The 12,394-nt window shown below is 44.5% G+C and overlaps 1 long non-coding RNA gene across 1 annotated transcript in view; it reads left to right on the forward strand.

Annotated features, from left to right (window-relative positions):
- LOC124513958 (uncharacterized) overlaps window positions 1-10,824 on the forward strand; it is a 58,690-nt gene extending 47,866 nt beyond the window's left edge. The window contains exons 2-3 of the long non-coding RNA XR_006962557.1: window positions 2,414-2,527; window positions 10,590-10,824. This is a non-coding gene — a long non-coding RNA (uncharacterized LOC124513958). The remainder of the gene's footprint in view (window positions 1-2,413; window positions 2,528-10,589) is intronic.
- Window positions 10,825-12,394: the final 1,570 nt, after the last annotated feature.

The following is a 12,394-nucleotide window of genomic DNA, read 5'->3' on the forward strand; positions in this document are numbered from 1 at the left end:
ACCCCAGTGTGGTGGCTGTGAGGTCCAGCCACGACTGTTACGGGTACACTGGTAGGGAGTGTCGTCCCCCATTGTCCTGGGTAGGAGGGGCTTTAGAGGGCTGCCGGTCCCAGCCAAGGCTGCCCACCAGCCATGTCAGAGTGGCAGCTGCACTGGGGTCTTCCAGCCCCGGCCATGGCTACCGACGTGTGCGTTGGGGAAGGGACTGCTTTGGAGGGGCTGCTTTTGGGGCAAGGTGAGTGGTTCTCATAAGGCAGACGGAGAGTGTCCGAACTGGGGCCCTCCCTTGTTGGCCCAGCTAGGCAGGAGGGCAAGAAACATGGCCCAGAAATTCATCAATCTCCCTTAGCTGTGGCCCAGGTACTTTTCAAAGTGCTGCCTGTGTGCTGAGTCTGTGAGCAAGTGACTTTGTACACGAGCCCTTGAAAAGCAGAGTCTCCTTTCCTATTGTCCTCTGGCTCTCCCAGAGTGAAGGCCCAGTCTCGGAGTTAAGCCCTGCTGATCTCAAAGTCAGACGTGATGGGGGCGCATCTTTTTGGTGCAAGTACCCAGCTTGGCGGGGATGGGGGGGTGGCTGATGTGGACTTTGACACTCTTTCTCCTCAGGGAGGACATGTGCATCGGTGATAGCCGTCTTGGTGGATACTGGGAGTGTGCGTCCTGAACAGACTTCTTGACGTGGCTTATTTAGATCTTTAAGGGGTGAATAGTTCTGCTAGTGTTCGGGTTCTTCTCAGAGTTGCTGTATACGTAGTTGTAGCCTTGGTGCGTCAATGGGAAGAGGGAAATGCAGGGGCCTCCTAGCCTGCCATCTTAATCAAGATTCCCAACCGAAATTGACAAGGAAGTCACGGTTTGAGTATTTATCTGAGAAATACGGGAAAATAAAACACTAAGAGTTGATTATGGTTATATTTACAGAGCTTTGTTTCTCTCTTTAGTTCAGAGTAGAGACTGGTGATATTTAACATACTGAAGAAATACTCAAGAGCTTAAGTGAACTGAGCCGTATCCATTTTTAATGGACTTTTGTATGAGAATGTAAGCATATGGTAGGAGATCCTGAAGGACGCCCACTATACAATTACAGTGTCAGCTACGGGAATGGCATGAACATGAAGGCTGATGGCCAAGAGAACTCATTATTTGCTGACCTAATGTGTGCCAGATGCTCTTCTTAATAATGGAAATACAGCCATTAAAGAGACAAAAAATGTCCCTTCTCACATGAGGCACACATTCCAGTGGGGGAGAATGAAAAAGTAAGATTGATGAGACGTGTATATACCATGATGGATGATGACCCATCCTATGCAGCACACTTAGGCAGGGGAGGGGAGCAGGACCTGGGAAGGCTGGGGGGATTTGCACCTTCAGGTGGGTTGTTCAGGGAAGGCATCACTGAGCGGACAGAGATCCCGAAGGAAGGTAGGGGGAGAGCCCTGTGGAGATCTGGGGATGAAAGACGCAACGAGAGCGAACACCCAGTACCTCTTCCCGCCGTTAACCTGTTTAAATCTTTCAGCCACTGACCAGCGGTCACCTTCCCTCCCAAGTTGACACCAACAGGTGCCGTGTTGGATTTTGGCAATATGCAAGTGGTCAGGTAGGGCCAGAAGTACCGGGACGGTTTATGTGATGAGGATACGGTTTAAGGCCTTTTCCACTTTGAATAAACTGAGGCTCTAGCTACACACACTAAGCGTGTATGCTTCCGTAAAATGGATCACTTCAGAAGACACGTATAGATTGTTCCTTGCTTAGCGTCTTGGCAATTCTGTGTTTCTTCAGTAAGCTCTAGGCCCAACGTGGGCCTTCAACACACGACCCTGAGATGGAGTCGTATGCTCTGCCGACTGAGCCAGCCAGGGCCCCCCCCCCCCCCTTGCTTAGCATCTTACGCGGCTCGGTCCAGTTTTGTAAGGTGTTTACAGGTAGCTGAGTAACAGAGCTGTACAAAACACAAGGTGTCCCTTGCCCCCTAGTGCTGGGACGGACGCTCATCTCTCATTAGAATCATTAAATTACAAGTGGGAAAAAATTTCCATATCCGTGGATGCAGGGCTGACAGGTTATTTCATTAACCTCAGGGGCAGTAGCTCAGGGACATCAGCAAAAAGGCAGATGGGTATCTTTGGCCACAAGCCTGAATCCCAGCAAGTTACAAACTGAAGTCACTAAATGGTCACAGTTGGTGACATCACAATGGATTTATAGCATATAAGACCCAGACCAACTTTAGGTTTAGGCTGATTTCTCCTAAGGGTGTGTGGTGGCTGGAAGAGTTTCTCTTACAGAGGAAGTAAAAGATTGATACATTTTTCTCTTTCATGTAGAATCTTTACTTACAGAAATTGATTTGTGTCTGTGACCAGGGTAATCAAAAATGCTTTCTTTCCTTTTTGGGTCCTAGGTTTATAAGAAAAGTGAGAGAGCGTGATCTTCAGTGTGTGCTGCACGAGCAGTGGTGTGGACCCAGAGTTCAGGCATAGGCGAAGAACGGACACGGATTTCACACTCCTGATAGGTGTGTAAGTGAACTCTGAGTTGCACTTTGATTCTGTGTTAGCCCTTCTGTACACAGGCTCCTTTTTCAAAGTAGGCCTCTCACTGAACTGCCTCTGGTAACACCTGGTTGGCACCGTGTCCACGCATGCTCAGTCGCTCTAATGATGCGATCATGATGCGATAATGATGGTGATTATGAGGGTTCTGCCTGGGGAACTGGAAATAGTAACGTACCTGGTGAGTTCCAAACTCAAAGCCCAGCAAAGGCCATTATTTGACTAGCGTTGATGTTGTGCATGTGGTAGGGATGGAATAGAAGTGCCTTGTGTTTTATCTCCTTGATGTTTGCAAGCATGACTTTCTGAAATGTTTTAATCCGGCTTATACCGGTGCCACAGAGGTTTTGTAGAAATCCTGTGTACGTTAGGTTTCAATGAGTATTATAGCTATGTGCTTAGTGCCCGAGGTTGAGCAAAGAAAGGCAGTTAACTTCAGTAACTTGAGACCTTTTCAAGCTGTCAGGGTAGCCTGATATATTTATTACCTCTAGCACCAGCGAAGATGTCAGGCGATCCTGTTTGTCTCCCTAGAGCGCGAAGGAAAGGAGGACCCTCCTGTCCTGTCCTGTACCGGATCTGGAGGATGCCATTGGAACTTCCCTTGTGAAATGTAGTCTGCTCTGGGGCCTTCTAGTCAGTTTTATTTATACATAATCAGAATCTCTGTTGGGGAGGATCGACCATAAACTCACTTGTCATTTCTTTAGAAGAAGAAAACTCTACCTGTCGGATGCCAATTCTGTGCTGTTCTTTTGGTCTGTAGCACAGGGCAGGCTCCGAGTAATAGTGAAAGATGACTAGCTTATTATCACGATGTATTCTTTTGTGAGTTTAATAGTAATACACATGTAGGTGGTTTAGAACGTTATACACGTTTGATGATGGAGCCCTAAGAGACCGTTTTCTGATGGTGGTCGTGGCTTATGACCTCTTCTGGGCCATGCCCTTGGCGCGCTCTCTCCTGCTGACATGGGTGAGTGGGTCAGGGTTCAGCAGACGTTGGCTTTCTGTGCCCCGTGTCAGCTCCGAAGTTCTGTGAGTCAGCAGTGGGAGTGGGGAGAGAGGAGGGCACGTGGGGAGAGAGGATAGGCAGCACCGAACAACCCCTGTGATCCCATCAACCTGCCGTCTCTGATTTTGAACAAATCTCTTTACTTCTCCGGGTTTTGATCTTCAGCTAATATGTGGGTCAATTAAATGAAAAGGTCTTAAAAACGTATGATCGAGGACCTTTCGGAGATGCCGATTAATAGTATGAAAAATAAATTTTAAAAACGGACATGTGCACAAATTAGCAGATACCTAAGTATAAGGAAAAGTCTAGACCTCTCTTTTCAAAGCTTTTTATTGAAGAATAATCAAAATAGTGTTTACGTCAGGTACATAGTATAATTCCTGTCAACAAATGTTAGACTCTTAGTGACTACATTTCCTATGCTGTATTTTCATCTCCATGACTTAATTACTTTGTAACTGTAAGTTTATCCCTCTTCAAAAAAAATTAAAAAAAAATTTTTTTAATGTTTATTTTTGAGAGGGTGAGAGTGGGGGTGAGAGTGGGGGTGTGTCTCTCGGTGCACAGAGAGACACAGAATTTGAAGCAGGCTCCAGGCTCTGGGCTGTCAGCACAGAGCCCGACATGGGTCTCAAACCCACGAACTGTGAGATCATGACCTGAGCCGAAGTCGGACGCTCAACAACTGAGCCGCCCAAGTGCCCCTAATGTTTATTTTTGAGAGCGCAAGTAGGGGAATGGCAGAGACAGGGGGACATAGGATCTGAAGAGGGCTCTGCACTGACAGCAAGAGAGCCCGACAAGGGGCTCAAACTGGGACGTTTAACTGACTGAGCCACGCAGGCGCCATTAGAAGTTTATCCCTCTTAATCCCCTTTATCTGTTTCTCCCACTCCCTATCAACTCCCTTCTGGCAACCACCAGTTTGTTCTCTGTACTGAAGAGTCTTGGTTTTCTTGTTCTTCTTGGTTCATTTATGTTTCTTAAATTCCACATATGACTAAAATCATATGGTATTTGTCTTTCTCTGGCTTCTCCCACTTAGCATAACACGCTCTAGGTCCATCAATGTCGCTGCAAATGGGAAGATTCCTTTTTTTTTTTTTTGGATGTTTATTTCTGAGAGACAGAGCATGAGTGGGGGAGGGGCACAGAGAGGGGTACACAGAATCCGACGTAGGGTCCAGGCTCTGAGCTGTCAGCACAGAGCCCCGATGTGGGGCTTGAACTCATGAACTGCGAGATCATGACCTGAGCCAAAGTTGAACGCTTCACCGACCGACCCACCCAGGTGCCCCAACCACATTTAAACAAATCTAACAAACGTCCTAGAAGCTTGCAACCGTACAAAAAGGACAGAGATACCTGTAGTTGAATTACTTGTGCTTGATTAGAGGAAGTAAGTATTAGGAGCAGGGAAGAACTATTCCCTCAGAATACTGTGAACTGCCTGTTTATATCCTTTGCTCTTTTTTTTTTTCATTTTGCTGTTTCTTTCTTATTTTTCTTAATTTTCTAACGTTTATTCATTATTGAGAGACAGAGGGAGACAGAACATGAGCACGGGAGGGGAAGAGAGTCAGTTGCGCATATGTAGCTGCCGTCTCGGTGTGTCCACCGGATGAGGGGAGATCAGGATCCTCCTACTCTGCCATCTTCCCGACCTCCTTTGCGTCTCGGATCTCTCTCTGAAGAGCACCTCTACTTCGGGTGCTTGATTTCACTTCCGACTTTACAGCTCTGTCATTCTAGTGCTTTCTATCACTCAAGTCACACAGGCCCCTACCTGAAACCCTCCAACCATTTCCCACTGAAATTAGAATAACAGGGGCGCCTCAGTGACTCAGTCGGTTGAGCATCTGACTTCGGCTCAGGTCATGATCTCACTGTCCATGAGTTGGAGCCCCATGTCAGGCTCTGTGCTGACAGCTCAGAGCCTGCTTCGGATTCTGTGTCTCCCTCTGTCTCTCAAAAATAAACATTAAAAAATTAGAATAACAGAAATTCCCAAACATGGTTACATGAATAAAATCTAGCTACTCTTTGCTCACACGGAGCTTTTGGCTATGCCAACTGAAGTTTCACTTGTCATTGTCAGTGAGTAGGTCTGATGAATATTTTCAAGTCTTTGAGCAACCATTATTTTGACATTTTGAATACAACAGCAATGGGAAATGCATAACATAATTTGAAGATAATAAGTAGGGTACACATGAAAAACAAGAATACAATTTGTAGACCTGTTCTACAACATGATGTCATGTTTGACGCTACAACCCCCAGACAGGAAAAGAAACCTCAAAGGAGATGGTCACTGGTAATTGACAGAAAAGCCTGCAGGGGATCACATTCCTGGGTATGTCCACAGCTATTATCTTCATAATCAGAAGGATCTTCATCAGATACTCTATTATGGAGAAGTCCCTTGTGATAGGAGATCAGTTGTGATCTGAGAACTGTGAGGGGGGGGAAATAAGGTGACCTGAAAAGCCTTGGCCAGTAATTCTCCAGCTGTCCAAACAACTGGAAGTGCACAGAATGCACAGGTCTTATTTTTGTAAAGGAGAAGGGGGCTAGCATCTAGCCAGGGATAGTGGTTTGGTTAAATGAACATATTTCTCATAAAAGAGCACCACTGAGTTGTTGAAAGATTGTATCAGAAGGTTTGGTGCAGAATGGGCTGGTACATTCAAGTAGGAATATCCAAAAGTCTTGGCATAATGGAGATGGGACAGTTGAAAAGATTTCTATTAGAACAGGTGGAAGATACACAATTTGTAAAGAGGAAATCATATAAAGGGAAGGGGTGGGTTTCCATTTTTTGCTAACCCATTGACCCAGGAGGTAGGTGGTCAGCATAAAACATGGAAGGTTTTCTTTTTTCTATTTTTATTATTTTTTGAGAGAGAGAGAGACAGGGAGTGAGCAGGGGAGGGGCAGAGAGAGGGAAACAGAATCTGAAGCAGGCTCCGAGCTGTCAGCACACAGCCCAATGCAGGGCTTGAACCCATGACCCACAAGATCATAAACTGAGTGGAAGTCGGACGCTTAACCGACTGAACCACCCAGGCGCCCCAACATGGAAGGTTTTCTTAAGGCAAGAACATCCTTACGTTGAAAGTGATGGGAGGGATGTGTTTTGCTATAACTAATGGAAATATTTGGAGGTATAAACTATTTATAGGTTAACATTACGGGGTATTATTACCAATAAAAGACCTAGTAGGAGTGTGGTGACAAATCCAACAGTCAGAAAGGTTTCCAGAAGCAACAAGGGATTGTGACACTTGAATTATAGCATTGTTTTCCCAAACAAAGGTGGAAATGGAAGAGAAAGAAGCCTCATGAGGATTGGTATGATGAATCTTGTGAACATAATACTGGCTTGCTCCCGAGTCTTGTGAGAGGAGTCTCTGAAGATGTCATCTGCTTCACTTTCCAAGAAAGGGTTAGTTTGAGGTCTCCTGTTGGTTTGGTGGTCCAGTCAGATGTTGAAGCCTCTTTAAAATGAAAAACATGAACCCGTGAGCCTGTGCTTTTTAATTTAGCAGCACAATGATTGGTCAATAGTACCTGGTAAGATCCCCTCTCGCAAGGCTGGAGGAAATCTTTATGGAGAGCTTTCCGATAAACCATGTCTCCAGGCTGAAGGTCATGATGTTTGATGTCTTTATCTCCTAGGAGTGCACTGTGAAAAGACTGTTCTACCAATTTCTCACTTCTTTGAAGGGGCTATATCAACCCCTTAGAAGTCATCATCTTACCTTTAAGTAAAAGTTTGGTTCATATGCATCTTGATCTAATCTCATCAGTCTTCCAATATTCTTTCAAAGGGTGAGAGTTAGATCTACTCCCAGCGGGAGACACAAAGATTCAGTAGTACCAAGGGAAAGGCTTTTGGCCATGGCAAGTGGGAAAAATCCCAAAGTTTCACTAGTTAGGTTTTTATAATGCCATTGGTTCACTATAAAAGGCTGCATGATGGAGGATGGATAGGCACCGTAGAAATGGTGCATAATTGGCTAAAGGTGGCAAATGGCCTATACTATCTATCCAGTGAAATGGGTCTCTCAGTTACTATGAAGTTCCAAGGGTATTTTCCCCAATTGGGAATAATCTTTTCCAACAGGATTTTTCCTATTGCTTCAACTGTAGCTCTGTGTCAAGGAAAGGCTTCTATCCACTGAGCATACAAACCGTTACTAAAACATATTTCTACCTTTGCGATGGCACCAGCTAGATGAAATCCAATTGCCATATCTCAAAAGGGCCCAGAGGGTAAGGGAAAATGTCCCTTTGAACTATGAAGGGGCTTCCAGAGTTATGTTTGGGGCAAATCCGACATTCTTTATAACATTGGGGGGCTATTTCTAGAGATGGTTTCCAAAAATATTGTTTTCCCAAAGGACGATCTTGCCAATATTTCAATGGGTAAGTTCATGAATCCAATTAAGAATGGAATGGGTTCCTGGATGGGGCACCCAGGACTCAGCACTCCTACTGGGTGTTTATCTGAAGGAAATAAAGTCACTATCTTGAAGAGATATTTGCACACCCATCTTCAGTGGAGCATTATTCACAATAGCCAAAGCTTGGAAATAACCTAGGTGTCCAATGGTAGAGGAATGGATAAAGAAAATGTGATACACAAACAATGGAATATCATTCTGTCCTAGAAAAGAAGAAAATCTGATCATTTACAACAACATGGATGAAATTTGAGGGCACTGTGCCAAGTGAAATAAAATCAAACAGGGAAAGAGCAATACAATATGATCTCCCTTATGTGGAATCTAAAAACTAATTCAAAGAACAGTAGACTAGTGATGGGTGGGGCGGGGGAAGGGAGTAAAGGTGGTCCAAGGGTGCAAACTTCCAGTTATAAAATGAGGAAGTTCTGGGGATCTAATGTACTGCATGGTGACTATAATTAACAATACTGTACTGTATACATGAAAGTTGCTGAGAGATATTTATTTTTTAATGTTTACCCATTTTTGAGAGACACAGATAAGCATAAGTGGGGGAGGGGCAGAGAGGGAGACACAGAATCTAAAACAGACTCCAGGCTCCGAGCTGTCAGCACAGAGCGCGACGCAGGGCTCGAACCCACGGACCGTGAGATCGTGATCTGAGCTGAAGTCAGACACTCAACCGACTGAGCCACCCAGGCGCCCCTGAAAGTTGCTGAGAGATCTTAAAAGTTCACACCACACACACAAAAGGTTACTGTGTAATGGTGATGGATATGTTAACTAACCTTATTGTAATTATTTCATGAGCTATACATATACCAAAGATATACACATATCAAATCACGTGGTACACCTTAAATGTACTCCCATGTTATATGTCAATTATAGCTCAATAAAGCTGGGGAAAAAATAGATCGTAATAGCCCTCCTCTTTCTGGTGAGGGAGAGAGAGACACTTTTTACCGATGGAAATTTCCTTTACAAAAGAAAGCTTGTGCTGTTTTAGGAGCATTTCCTATGTTGGCTGGTTCTCAATGGCCTTGAGCTTAAAATAGTCCCTATTCCAAAGAAGCCTACTTTGGGGTGTTTCATGATGGATGATTTGAAAAATTGGGTCCATGGTATTTCCTTTGAAAAAGCAAAGCCCCAATAATTTTAGTAATTCCAGAAGCTCTGTATACCTCTTTAAATCTAAACTACTATCTGTAGGTGGTCATGTAAAGTTATGTATGATGAAAGATCCCATTATACTTAAAATCATTATTAGGAAGTCTAAGCTTTAGAACTGATTAAATCCAAGACATTTGATCAGTCACTTAAACTTTTGGAGTTTGGTAACTCTTCTGTAAATAGTGAGATGAAAGTACTCATCCTATCTACATTAAGTTCAAGTGTTTTTAGGTTTATTTATTTACTTTGAGAGAGAGAGGGAGGGAGCATGGGTGGGAGGAGCAGAGAGAGAGGGAGAGAGAAAACTGGAGCAGATTCTACGGTGTCGGCGCAGACGCCGATGCAGGGCTCAATCCCACAAACTGAGATCATGACCTGAGCCGAAATCAAGAGTCAGACACTTAACTGACTGAGCCACCCAGGTGCCCCTCTACGTTACAGGGTCCTAATGAGGATCAAAAGTAAGGCAAAAATTTTGATAAGCATTGTCCCTGTGCAAATGGATGTTACTTATCATTAGTTATTGGTATTAGAAAATAGCTCAGTCATCAATGTTGTAAGACAGACTCTTGGTGCTCCCTTAGGGATCAACCCATGACCTTGTATTGTCCATATTTGAACCAACTAGTCTAACAGCCCATACCAGATAGACTAATTCTCCTTTGCATATGTTTGTCACGAAATCTAGGTTTTCATTATTTTGGAACACTATTTCACAAGGCCTTTGATGAGGAGGCCAACTCTCCTAGTATGAGAGTATTAGCAGTAGTCACTATGGCGGTGCCTGGGTGGCTCAGTTGGTTAATTGTCTGGACTCTTGATTTCAGCCCAAGTCATGATCTCAGTTGTGTGATCGAGCCCCATGTCAGGCTCTATACTGACACTGTGGAGCCTGCTTGGGATTTTATACCTCTCTGCCCTTCCCCTACTTGCTTGCCTTCTCTCTCTAAAGAAGCAGTCATTATGTAGTTTAGAATGATCACCATGGGGCGCCCGGGGTGGCTCAGTCAGTTTAGGGCCTGACTTTGGCTCAGGTTATGATCTCACGGTTTGGGAGTTCGAGCCCTGCGACGGGCTCTGTGCTGACAGCCTGGAAACTGGAGCCTGCTTGGATTCTGGGTCTCATTCTCTCTCTGCCCCTCCCCCACTTGTGCTCTGTCTCTCAAAAAAAAAAAAATGCTCATCAGATATCTATACAAGTCCTTTGCACGTAGTGTTATATCACTGAATGCTGATAAATTAATAAGTGGTATATAATCTATATGTCTTATAATCTATGTGAGTCTTAAGTGTCTATTACTATGCATTCTGGGCTGCATATTCTATGACAAGTATTGGAAGAGTGGCTTATTTATATCGTAGGAACATGGACTTGGAGGTTGCTCGTGAATCCCAGGACCTCCACCGCATCTACAGGCAAGAGGGGCATCCCCACCACCAGCTCTACCAGCACCACCTCTAACTGCAGGAATTGCTCCTCCAAGTCCTTGCCTCTACTACGTGGTATCCACCGCCATTGCCTTTGTTGGGGGATCGGTGATCCATAGTCACACCACCCGCTCTGAATTATGAAATGGAAGTACAAATAAATGTATAAACCTGCACCCCATGTGTATTTCGCAATCTTTATTTATTTTGAGAGAAAGAGCCTGTGTGAGTGGGGGAGGGACAGAGACGCCTGGGGGGGACAGAGGATCCAAAGCGGGCCCTGCACTGTTGCATATTCATCTTCTGCCACTTTGCCAAATCCATTTAACAACCCGTGTGCGTGCCTGCATATGTGTGCGTGTGTATTCTTTGGGATACTCCACGTATTGGAAATCCTGTCATGTGCAGAAAGACTTGCCGATTTGGGTGGCTTTTATTTCATTTTCTGGCCTAATTTTGCTATAGCTAAAACTTCTAGCAAAATCTTGAAGTGGCAATAACAGGCAACCTTCTGTTTCTCATGGGAAAGATTCCGGTCTTTCACTACTAAGTATGATACTGGCTGTGGGCTTTTCACATGAGGAAGTTCCTATTTTATTGAATGTTATAAATGGGTATTTTGTCAAGTGGTTATTCTGCATCATTTGAGATGACCATGTGGCTTTTCACCTCCATTCTATTTATGTGTACATTACATTAATTTCCTTACATTCCCGGATAAATCCTGGTGTATAATCTTTAAATACGCTTGGGGGGCGCCTGGGTGGCGCAGTCAGTTAAGCGTCCGACTTCAGCCAGGTCACGATCTCGCGGTCCGTGAGTTCGAGCCCCGCGTCAGGCTCTGGGCTGATGGCTCAGAGCCTGGAGCCTGTTTCCGATTCTGTGTGTCCCTCTCTCTCTGCCCCTCCCCCGTTCATGCTCTGTCTCTCTCTGTCCCAAAAAAATAAACGTTGAAAAAAAAATTAAATAAAAAAAAATAATAAATACGCTTGGATTGTCTGCCAGTATTTTCTTGAGGATTTTTATGTGTACAGTCATACAAGATATTAGTCTGTACTTTACTTGTGTTATTTTTGCCTGGCTTTGGTATTGGGGTAATGCTGGTCCCAAACAATGACCTAGGATGTTACGACAGTTCATCTTATGTGTCAATATGGCTAAGCCATGGCACCTAGATATCTGTTGAATATCTAAGTCTAAATGTTGAAGTGCGGGGCGGGGCGCCTGGGTGGCTCAGTCAGTTGAGCGTCCAACTTCAGCTCAGGTCATGATCTCACGATTCCTGAGTTCGAGCCCCGAGTCGGCTGGGCTCTGTGCTGACAGCTCGGGGCCTGGAGCCTGCTTCGGATTCTGTGTCTCCCTCTCTCTCTGCTCCAACCCTGCTCACACTCTGTCTCTCTCTCAAAAATAAATAAAGAGTAAAAAAAAAATGTAAACGTTGAAGTGCAAGTATTTTTAGAGGAGACTGACGTTTCAGTAATTAAAGCAGATTACGATCTACAATACAGGTGGGTTTCATCCAATCAGTTGAAAGCCATACGAGAAAAATGATGGAAGTCCCGCAAGGAAGAGGGAATTCTACCCCCACACTGCTGTGACACTCCATCTGCAACATGAACTTTCTCAGGCATCTCGAGCATGCCAGCCTACCATGCAGATTTCATACTTCTCAACCTCTACTATCACATAAGCCAATTTCATAAAATAAACCTCTCCTCTTCTATATATGGCTCCATTTC

The sequence above is a fragment of the Lynx rufus genome, unplaced genomic scaffold, assembly GCF_022079265.1.
Source record: "Lynx rufus isolate CCGP_SWC_20201006 ecotype Redwood Valley unplaced genomic scaffold, mLynRuf1.p SCAF_19, whole genome shotgun sequence".
In the NCBI taxonomy this organism is placed as follows: Eukaryota; Metazoa; Chordata; class Mammalia; order Carnivora; family Felidae; genus Lynx; species Lynx rufus.